Below are 10343 nucleotides of genomic sequence, written 5' to 3'. Positions count from 1 at the left end.
GAACCCAAATGTGTCAATGAGCCAATGTAATAAATCTGAAGCATCCCTACAATTGCTGGTTTCCACTGTCTAACAATTAGGGAGAATTAGTATAACTGCCCCGAAGTGCTTTGGCTTCTGCATTATTAAGAAGTGGGATTTCTGGATCTTCAAAGACTTCTCACCAGGAAGGAAAAGAGAATACTGTTCACAAGGCTACAACAAAACACTACTATAGAAAGCACAAAAGAACTATTAAGTGAACAAGAATGTTTTAATTTTTAAAGTATTAATATATACCTTTATACTTTTTATGTATGCAGTATGCCTATAATCCCCATATAAACCATACAAAAATACTGTGTTTTATTTGTTTAAATGCCTTTTAATTTTCTGCAAGGGAGACTGCAGTGTCCCACGGGGATCCCTGCAAGCACTATGTTTGTTGCTTATTGTATCCTTCCAGGCAATACCCCACATGGACAAGGTAAGCCTCTTCGAAAAACAGATATTACATTTGATATTGTGACATACCTGAGTTGGTGATTCTCTAATCCATTTGGTGCTGAATAGACTGAAGTACAAAGTCCCCAGGTCCTTATTCTTTATCCCTGCATAGCAGAAAGATTCCTATGTCCCCAGAACAGTTATTGCCATGTGTCGGGGCTAGCTATGTGATGCTGTGGCTGTTAGGTAGGTGTTGGGTCACTTGGGCATTTGTCACGGTGGCCAGGACTATAAGGTGAACACCAGGAGTGGTGTTCAAACCCACCCCGGGCAAACAGGCACTGCACTTAGCAAACAGGATAGCCCAAGTGTAGGTGCAGGTGCGACAAAAATAGGACAAAGTCTAGCACTTAACCAGTTGAACAGTTTTCTTTAATCTTCAGTGCAATACAATACAGCGATAGTATAACTTTAAAAGCAAGTGCAGGTGAGAGGTAGTTAGAAGTAGGCATTACAGAGAAGAGAATAGTGGGTGTTGCATATTCTACATACATTTCTATTTTTTATTAAGAGCGCTTACTGTGTTCTCAGGCTCAGTCACATGACCACTCTGCCTGTGTTTTCTTTACTTCCTGTGATGTCACGTTCCCTTTCTGTTTCCTGTTCCTGCCAGTGAGGGAACAGTGAGTCATCAGTCGGGCGGGGTTATGCATCCACATTTCCTTAGCCACACCCCTAACATCTGACTGACATCTGAGCTCAGAAGATACTGCAGCAGTAAGGACAGCGTGATAGACTACAATCTCTGCACAGCACTGCAGCATAGGTTGGAGCTATAAACAGTAAATAAAGGAACTATGGGGTGATTTATCAAAACTTGTGCAGAGGAACAGGGAAGCAGTCACCCATAGCAACCAGTCAGATTCTAGGTTTCATTTTCCAAGGCCTTTTTAAAAATGAAAGAAGCAATCTGATTGGTCGCTATGGGTAACTGCTCCCCTGCACAGACTTTACTAAATCTTCCCCTATATTGTCACTATTGTGCTGTAAAGATGTACAGTGTTAGGGCAGTGCTGCTGCTGTGTGTAATATGGAGAGGAGAGAGGAGACTTCACCTCATGTCAGTCACCATTCTATCTATTTCTTGCTGAGGTAACAGAATCCTGGCTCATTGAGACCCCGCCCACCTGTAGGATGGCTACTGTAGTGTATGTGTAATCAGGACTACAACTCCTATCATGTACATGTGTGCTGGGATTTGTAGTCCTACAACAGATAAAAGAGTGAAGAAAGAAGAAAGATTTGATAACATAAGTAATTGGCAGACACTGAGCCGCCATGCTGCTCAAAAGACACCTGTAATAATACAGACATTTCCTGCCTATGGGTAGAGTGGGTGGAGCTAGATTAAGAGAGGAAGGGGTGGAGCTACAGGCTTGCAGAGCTGTGATGTCACTGCTGACCCCTGTGACCTGGAAGTTCTTTATGAAAACAAACACAAATCCAAAAAGCAGCAACATAGGAGGATGGATGCCCGGGGACAAAGAGGCAAAAAAAGGTGAGAAAAAAACCAGTAACGGAAAGGGACAGATTACAAATTATTCACATTTCTAATAAGAAAAAAATGTTGGACAACCTCTTTAACAACATCTTCTTCATTCCCTTTGTGCATTACCTGACAGAGATAATTTGGAACTGTAGTGTCCCACTACCTGTTTTTCCTTTCTTCTTACACCTTAGTAAAAGGGTATCACTCTATTGTCACAGGTTAGGACAGGAGGCGGCTATTCATTACTCCGGCCCCTAGATGTCGTACTCACACAGCACAGATGCAGCTAACACTAGGTCTAGCTACACACACACTTTCTCTTTTTAGTCTGCACTTCCTGTCTGGTTTCAGAGAGAGAGAAGAAAGCCGACCTGTTTTTTCACAGGTATCTACCCAACCTCTATGGGTTGCTAGAGTGGACCCCTAGGGAAGTCGGAGACAAGAGAGTCTTTACTCTTGCCTATGCCGTGGACATACTTCTTAACCAGGACAGTCAACAAGCTTAGAGAAAGGGACAGATAACTCAAGACTGGACCTGCAGTAGTGCACAGTGCCAGAAAGCCGCTCTACAAGCCAGCTCCACCCAGTGCCGAGACCTGGGACTCGTATTACACCAGTAGGATGGAAACCTGACACTCTGGGGCAGATACGTGAGTACGAGGATATTTTTCAACACTCTAGAACGACTTTACCACATCCCGGCAGAGTACATAGTACATTAGGCAAGGGGCCCTCCTATCCGGTCCCTGACACCTGTTACTGTTTCTTCTATCAACTCATTAACCTACCAGTTGGATCAGTATTATTGATTTTTGCACTGAGATCTGTTTGACACTGTTCTGCACTAAGTACCTGAGCACTGTTTGTCAATGTTCTGCACTAAGTACCTGAGCACTGTTTGTCAATGTTCTGCACTAAGTACCTAAGCACTATTTGTAACTTCTTTGACCTTTGATAAGTAATGTTTGAAAGCTGTTTAAAGTGGGACTACACCTCGCCCCTCACCTTAGTTCTAACTAAGGTCCGATTGCTTTGTGTCCAGGGGTGGGTGTTACCACTCCTGGCCACAGTGGCAAGTAACCTTTAAAACACCAGAACCCACCAGCAGGCCCAACACACCTGTACTGGGACACTACAGTATGTATTAGCATCAGTAACTCTGATACAGCAGTGGTGTAGTCAGGGCTATGGGATGTCACTAGGTGAACAAAGTGAGATGCCAGAGGACAGGATGGCATCATAGATGGAATGGAGTAAGGGGTCAAAACCAGGAATAGAATAGCAGGAACCAGTCAGACATTTAAAGGACAAGGCAGGAGCATTGTCAGGAACATGAGTTGGGTCAGGACCTGGATCAATATCAGGACTAAATTACAATAGCAGAAACACAGGACAATATAAACCTGTGCAAACTTCTCCTAAGGATGCGTTCACATGTATAGGATCTGCACCAGATCTGCAGCAGATTTGATGGTGCAGATTTGATGCTGTGTTCAGTTACTTAAATTAAATCTATGGCGGATCTGCTGCGGATCTGCACCATCAAATCCGTTGCAATACGGTACATGTGAAGCTACATTTACAGTAAATTGCCAGGCTTCCTATCATCTGTGAGGATTAACCAGATTAACATCTTAAAGGAGAAGTCCGGCGAAAATTTTTATTAAAGTATTGCCTTTCACCCCAAAAGTTAAACAAATCACCAATATACACTTATTATGGGAAATGCTTATAAAGTGCTTTTTCCCTGCACTTACTACAGTATCAAGGCTTCACTTCCTGGATAACATGGTGATGTCACGACCCGACTCCCAGAGCTGTGCGGGCTGTGGCTGCTGGAGAGGATAATGGCAGAGGGACACTGAGGGACACTGAGCATCCCTCTGCCATCATCCTCTCCAGCAGCCACAGCCCACACAGCTCTGGGAGTCGGGTCATGACATTACCATGTTATCCAGGAAGTGACATCACCATGTTATCCAGGAAGTGACATCACCATGTCATCCAGGAAGTGAATCCTTGATGCAGTAGTAAGTGCAGGGAAAAAAAACACTTTATAAGCATTTCCCATAATGTGTATATTGGGGATTTGTATAACTTTTGGGGGGCAATACAATACTTTAATAAAAAAAAAATTGCAGGACTTCTCCTTTAATTATTCAATTCTGGTCAAAGGGTGTGAAGAAACATTCTCTTATGTTTTGTGCACAAACGCACTTTCTCAAGACCGTATCCAAGACCTTGAGCACCTTTGTGCACGAAACAGTTGGTGGTTTAGTAATTGGAATATTTATGTGGCAGAGGGGATCTATATGGCAGATGGGATTTATCTGGAAAATGGGGTCTATGTGGCAGAATGGGTCTATGTGGCAGAGGGGGTTTATGTGACACGGGGGGTCTATGTGGTCGAGGGGGTTTATGTGACATGGGGGTCTATGTGGTAGAGGGGGTCTATGTGGCAGATGGGGTCTATGTGGCAGAATGGGTCTATGTGACAGAGTGGGTCTATGTGACAGAGTGGGTCTATGTGGCAGAGGGGGTCTATGTGGCAGAATGGGTCTATGTGACAGAGTGGGTCTATGTGACAGAGTGGGTCTATGTGGCAGAGGGGGTCTATGTGGCAGATATGGTCTGTGTGACAGAGGGGATTTATGTGGCAGAGGGGGTCTATATGGCAGAGAAGAGTCTATGTGGCAGAGGGGAGGTCAATGTTGCAGAGGGGAGGTCTATGTGGAAGAAGGGGTCTATATGGCAGAGGGGGTCTATGTAGCAGATAGGGTCTGTGTAAAAGAGGTGATTTATGTGGCAGAGGGGGTCTGTCACTATGCACCTGATGATGAGATACTAATAACTGATCCACAAATGAAAAAGTACCGCAAGAGGATAGACATTGTACTAGATGAATCATTTTAACCTAGAAAAATCTATGCTATGGATTTATTGGATGTTGTCAATTTAATGCAATACAACTAACCAAGGTCAGGTAGGCATATGTTTGTGAGGTCTGTTTAGACTCATGTGTTTTAAGCATTTTATGAAAGCGCTTGTTACAGATTCGTAGAAACAAAGACAATGCATCACGCTGGAGATCACATTGTATCATGACTTGTGGCTATGTGGTCACAGAACTTGCTCTATACTATTAAAGAACCCACTACAGGGCAAATTAGACTGAAAAAGGTGAAAAAGCTCAGCGGTTCTTTTCTGGCCGCATGGCGGAATCTTCCTTATTAGAATGGGGCCTATGGCTGCGGGCAGATCTTCGAGTGGGAGTGCGCGGGGGTGGATGTTGGTGCAAGCACAAAATGAGAATGTATTGTACTATAGACTTGTACTTTAGACTACTTAGCTTTTGACACCATGCTCACCTGTTCCACTGTTCCACTGTCATGCTTTCGCATGCTTCTCTATGTTTCCTGCTCAGTGATGGCCCACTCAGCCAATCACTGGCTGCAGAGGGACAGCACAGTGATTGGCTAAACGGGCTGTCAGTGTGCAGGGACTTGGAGAAGCATGGGGGTGAGAGCTGGTGGAACATAGACAGGTGAGCATTGGTGTCAGGAGCTAAGTAGTTAACCTTTACAAGTGCCATAGACTTTAATAGAAATCAGTATCCCAGCAGATTTTACTGTGAATAACTCACAGTGTAAAATCTGCTGTGAGTGAGGCACATGTAAATCCACTCTAAAGTCATATTCAACTTATTTTGAGTACCAGATAACGGCCATTATTTAACATACATTAGCGTCTGTCATTGCCATGATGGCCGTTGATACATTATTTAATTTATGGTTGCATGATGAACACTTTCAGCACTCGTGTGAACAACTTAACTTCTATGCATTGTGTGAACTAATGGCCGCTGTTACCAAAGACTTCAATGGAAATAATTGAAGACTGAAAACAACAGCCGTTATTTTGAGCACTAAAAAAGAACATGTGAATATGGCCCTAAAGTGTCCCCCCCCCCCCCCAAACATTAGTGTCAGCAGCACTCGGCACTTGCAGATCACATATCACAATCTATATTATGAGCTTCAGCCTGTCTGTTCTCTTTTACCTCTTCCCTATCTCTGATAGAAGTAAATAACGCAATTGTTCAAGATTTGTGGTACACTTTGCAGAAAAGTAGACAACACCATAAAAATGTACTTATGACTAGCGGCTGCCCCTAAATCACAGATTATGTGATGTCAGCAGTAATGGAACGAAGAAAACAAATAGGTCATAACCATGATTATTATTGAGCCTAAATGTACTTCTGCGTGCCATAATATAGAAGATTATTTAAAAGCAGAGCCGTCCACCTATCCCGCACATGACACATTACTCCAGATAGCGCCTAAACTGGGAAGAAAATTGCGTTTATAGGCTGTGATCACCTATTTATTTATAGTGATGTCAAACAAAGTGCATTGGCCTTCAGTAAAACGCGGCTATATCATCAGCCACCATATCATAAGAAATATGCAGTGATAGCAAGAACAGGCTGCAAAACCCACTAGGATTCACTTTAACCCATTGATATTGGAGGCATCGACGGGCACAATGACCAGACACTGGAGACGGATTACAAAAAGATCAGGGAAGGGTTTTTTAAAGAAGCACAAAGAAAAAAGTATTGTCATAAGTAAATAAAGAAATGGACAACTAATCCAATGGTAACATGATATTACATGTGTGTATAACTATGTAAGTGTGTCATTGGTTTTATAAGGGATTCTGTGGTGTTAGTTTCTCTTTAAAGGGGAAGTCCAGCCAGGCCCATTTTCTTTACCAAAAAACTAAGAATTGTCTTAGCTGCCCCTAGCAACCAATCAGATTTCACCTTTCATTCCTTACAGATCCTTTGAAAAATGAAGGGTGGAATCTGATTGGTTGCTAGGGGCAACTAAGACAATTCTACTTTACACCAGTTTGATAAATCTCCCCCATAGTGCTGAAAGTGCACTGAACTGAACAGACTGGGACGGGGCTGATGATTTACATAGTACAACACTGTAGGTGTTCTGTGAACGGAGAACTGAAACTAGGTATAGGTGTCATGTGTGAGCAGAAATGAAAGAAATAGTATTACAGCAAGGAAAGGGTTACACTAAGCACTGAGCTGCTGTTGATTAGAGACGAGCGAATCGCTCATCTTAAAGCGTACCGCTCTGTTTGATCAGTGCTTCGTCCATCATGCTGCCGGCCTTTCAGTGCTGCTCTGCTCCCTGCCGCTCCACCCCAGGTGCCGGGAAAAAGCTGGATCCAATCCTGGGAAACTGAGAGAAGTTTCCCAGGATTGGATCCAACTTTTCTCCGGCATCCTGGGAAGATTAGTAGGGAGCAGAGCAGCACTGAAAGGCTGGCAGCACGAAAGGCGGAGAGACCGATAAGACTTTATGAGAAGAGCGTTGATCAAATGAAGCGCTTCACTTTGTTAAGATGATCAATTTGCTCATCTCTAATCATCATCAACAGCAGCTCAGTGCTTAGTGTAACCCTTTCCTTGCTGTAATGCTATTTCTTTCGCTTCGTTTAGATGAGCGATTTGCGATAATGATGATGATAATGATGAGAATCTAAAGGTAGATGGGAGGCAGAGGTACCATGTGTCCCAGCTGGGTATAGCCTTTAAACCCCACACCCACTTCCTGTGTCCTATCCTGATCTAGCTACTACAGACAGAAATGCCCTGACAACAGACAGCTGATTGCATGAAAGGGAGACACCTAAACTGAAGGGCCCCACCAAGTTTAATAGATCTCTCCCATGTGAATAGTCCATACATTTAATAAAAACAAGTAGTAAATATATACATACTAGGTGAAGGGGCTATGCCTGGTCCAGTGAAAGTCCTTAGCAGACACTGTCACTTATATAACAGTCTATAGTGTAGAGTAATGAGGATATAATCCTTTCCGTGATAAGCATGTAAATTTTTTTTTTCACTCAACTTTATGAGTCGATAGCTCGCAGTAGGCAAATAAAGCCAATGATTCATTCAAAGCAAAGATTATGTCATCTCATTTATTTCTGTGTTACATTCAGTGAAAGCATTAACCTTCAGAAACACCAGAGAAAGGGAATTAAGTATTCCAGACTGGTCTCGCCCCAGCTGTAATATGATATTACACACATACTAGTAATATCGGCTCACTGCAGGCGGTACTGAGGGGAGGCCGCATTATTAGCTCTGCTAGTGTCCCATAGATCTATGAGAGTTAATAGACAGAAAAATGTTACCTGGACTGACCAGATTCCAGCTGTCATATAGAAAGCAATGGTGTGACTGGGTGGTTTAAGTAACATTTCAATTTCCAATTAAAGTATAGCAAAATGCAGTTGAATACAATACCCATTGACTCCCATTGTACTCTTGTACATGGAGTGAGGGGGCATACATTGTATGCCTTGCAGCTTAGTTAATATTCACAGGGCTGAGTAAAGGGCAACTGCAGTGAGTGTATGTGGCCATGAAGTAGGTTATCTGGCAAATGTAAGAAGTGATGTATAATTTGTTCTGTCCCACGGATGTCAGATTATCAGAATGATAGTTTTTTGTATTATTGTGTTGTGTATGATTTTTTGTGTGCGTAGGCCTCATTCACGCAATCGGTGCCGTGGAGGAGTTTGACTTGTCCCTTGCTAATGTTGAAATGTTCCACACCCTGGCATCCTTGATGGTGTCCTTTATCATATCATATACCGGGCGGATTGTGCCTGATTGTTAGTATATTTGTATTGTCTGCAAAAGTTTAAATAAATTCTTTAAAAAAATAAATAAATAAATAACTTTTTGACATGTCATCAGGCAAGTCAAAAGTTATTGATCGCTATATAGCCAAGAAGAGAGCTTGGTGCCCATGCGATCCTCTCCCCAACCTCACACTTATGCTGACAGTTTAGCCTCATAGACTATAATGGGGCTACAGTATTGGAATAAGCTGTGGAGCGGGCTGCATGGCCACTGCGCTCTCTCCCCAGCTATATCTCCTATCACTGTGAGTCGCAGCATTGAGACCCACTGAGATCAATAACTTTTGACATGCTTAATAACATATCAGAAATTATTTTTATTATATTATTTTTATATATTATTATAACTATATCAGTTGAGGTGGAAATACTTCTTTAAAGGAACTGTACCATTAGGCCTAGGCTGAAGCACTGGAGGCGGGCTGACCCACCTAAAATGGGAGGAAACCCCCATTTTTCTATGATACAGCTCCATTGATTCTAATAGAGCAGTGTTATAGAGGGGCGGAGGTTTCCTCCCATTGGGGGTGGGTCAGCCCGCCTCCAGTGCTTCACTGTATAAGATAGCAGCATTATATACCAACAGACCCTAACTTTACTAGATCTATACCAGTTGTATACTGAAATGGTCTCAGAAAATTGTGCTTGTTGGTTCTTCAATGACATCTAAGAAAGAGAAGATCCATTAAAAAACAGTAACTCATCTGTCTACCAGAGACACTCAGGAATGTATGAAATCTTAAGATACACTGCAAACTCAATAAAGGCATACTGCATAAAAATAACAGCACTGTTCTTTATGTCTTTATACACACTACTTATTCATGAAGGAGAAAATTATATAGGCTATACACTTGCCTCACACCATATGTGCTGTCTGTGCAGCTACACAAGGGCCCAAGGGCACAGAGACCTCACCCTGCTGTCTGCTTCTTACACACCCTTTGTGGCATTCACAGCTGCAAGTGGCTTTGCATAGGTCTGGATCAGCTTGCCGCACTTTGCCAAAGGAATTTTTACCACTTATTCAAATCAAAACTGCTCCAGGTCCTTCAAGTTAGATGGTTTCCACTGGTGAACAGTAATCAAGTCTGACCACTGATTCTCAATTGGATCAAGGTCTGGGCTGTGACTAGGCCATTCCAATACTTGTCAATTCTTTGGGCGGATAGCAGAGTGTGCGAGACATCCTATTGCATGGGTCTCCAAACTGCGGCGCTCCAGCTGTTGCAATACTACATTTCCCATCATGCCTAGACAGCCAAATCCAAAGCTTTAGCTGTCTGGGCATGATGGGAATTGTGGTTTTGCAACAGCTGGAGGGCCGCAGTTTGGAGACCCATGTCCTATTGAATCAATGGGACAGGCAGAAACCTTTAAGCGGAGTCCGTAGCGTTGACTCTTGAAATTCTGTGCTGGTTCCATAGTGTGAACATATCCTTAGACGTTTCCCCTTAAACCACTTGAAAACCACTGCTTTAGCAGTATGCTTTGGGTCATTATCATGCTGGAAGGTGAACCTCTGTCCAAGTCTCTAGTCACTGACAGACCCAAACAGGTTTTGTTTAAGAATATCCCTGTATTGCACTATCCATCTTCTGCTTGACTCCATACATTTTTGGAAGTC

Source organism: Dendropsophus ebraccatus, chromosome 3 (genome assembly GCF_027789765.1).
Source record: "Dendropsophus ebraccatus isolate aDenEbr1 chromosome 3, aDenEbr1.pat, whole genome shotgun sequence".
Lineage (NCBI taxonomy): Eukaryota > Metazoa > Chordata > Amphibia > Anura > Hylidae > Dendropsophus > Dendropsophus ebraccatus.
This window is presented reverse-complemented; position numbering follows the sequence as displayed.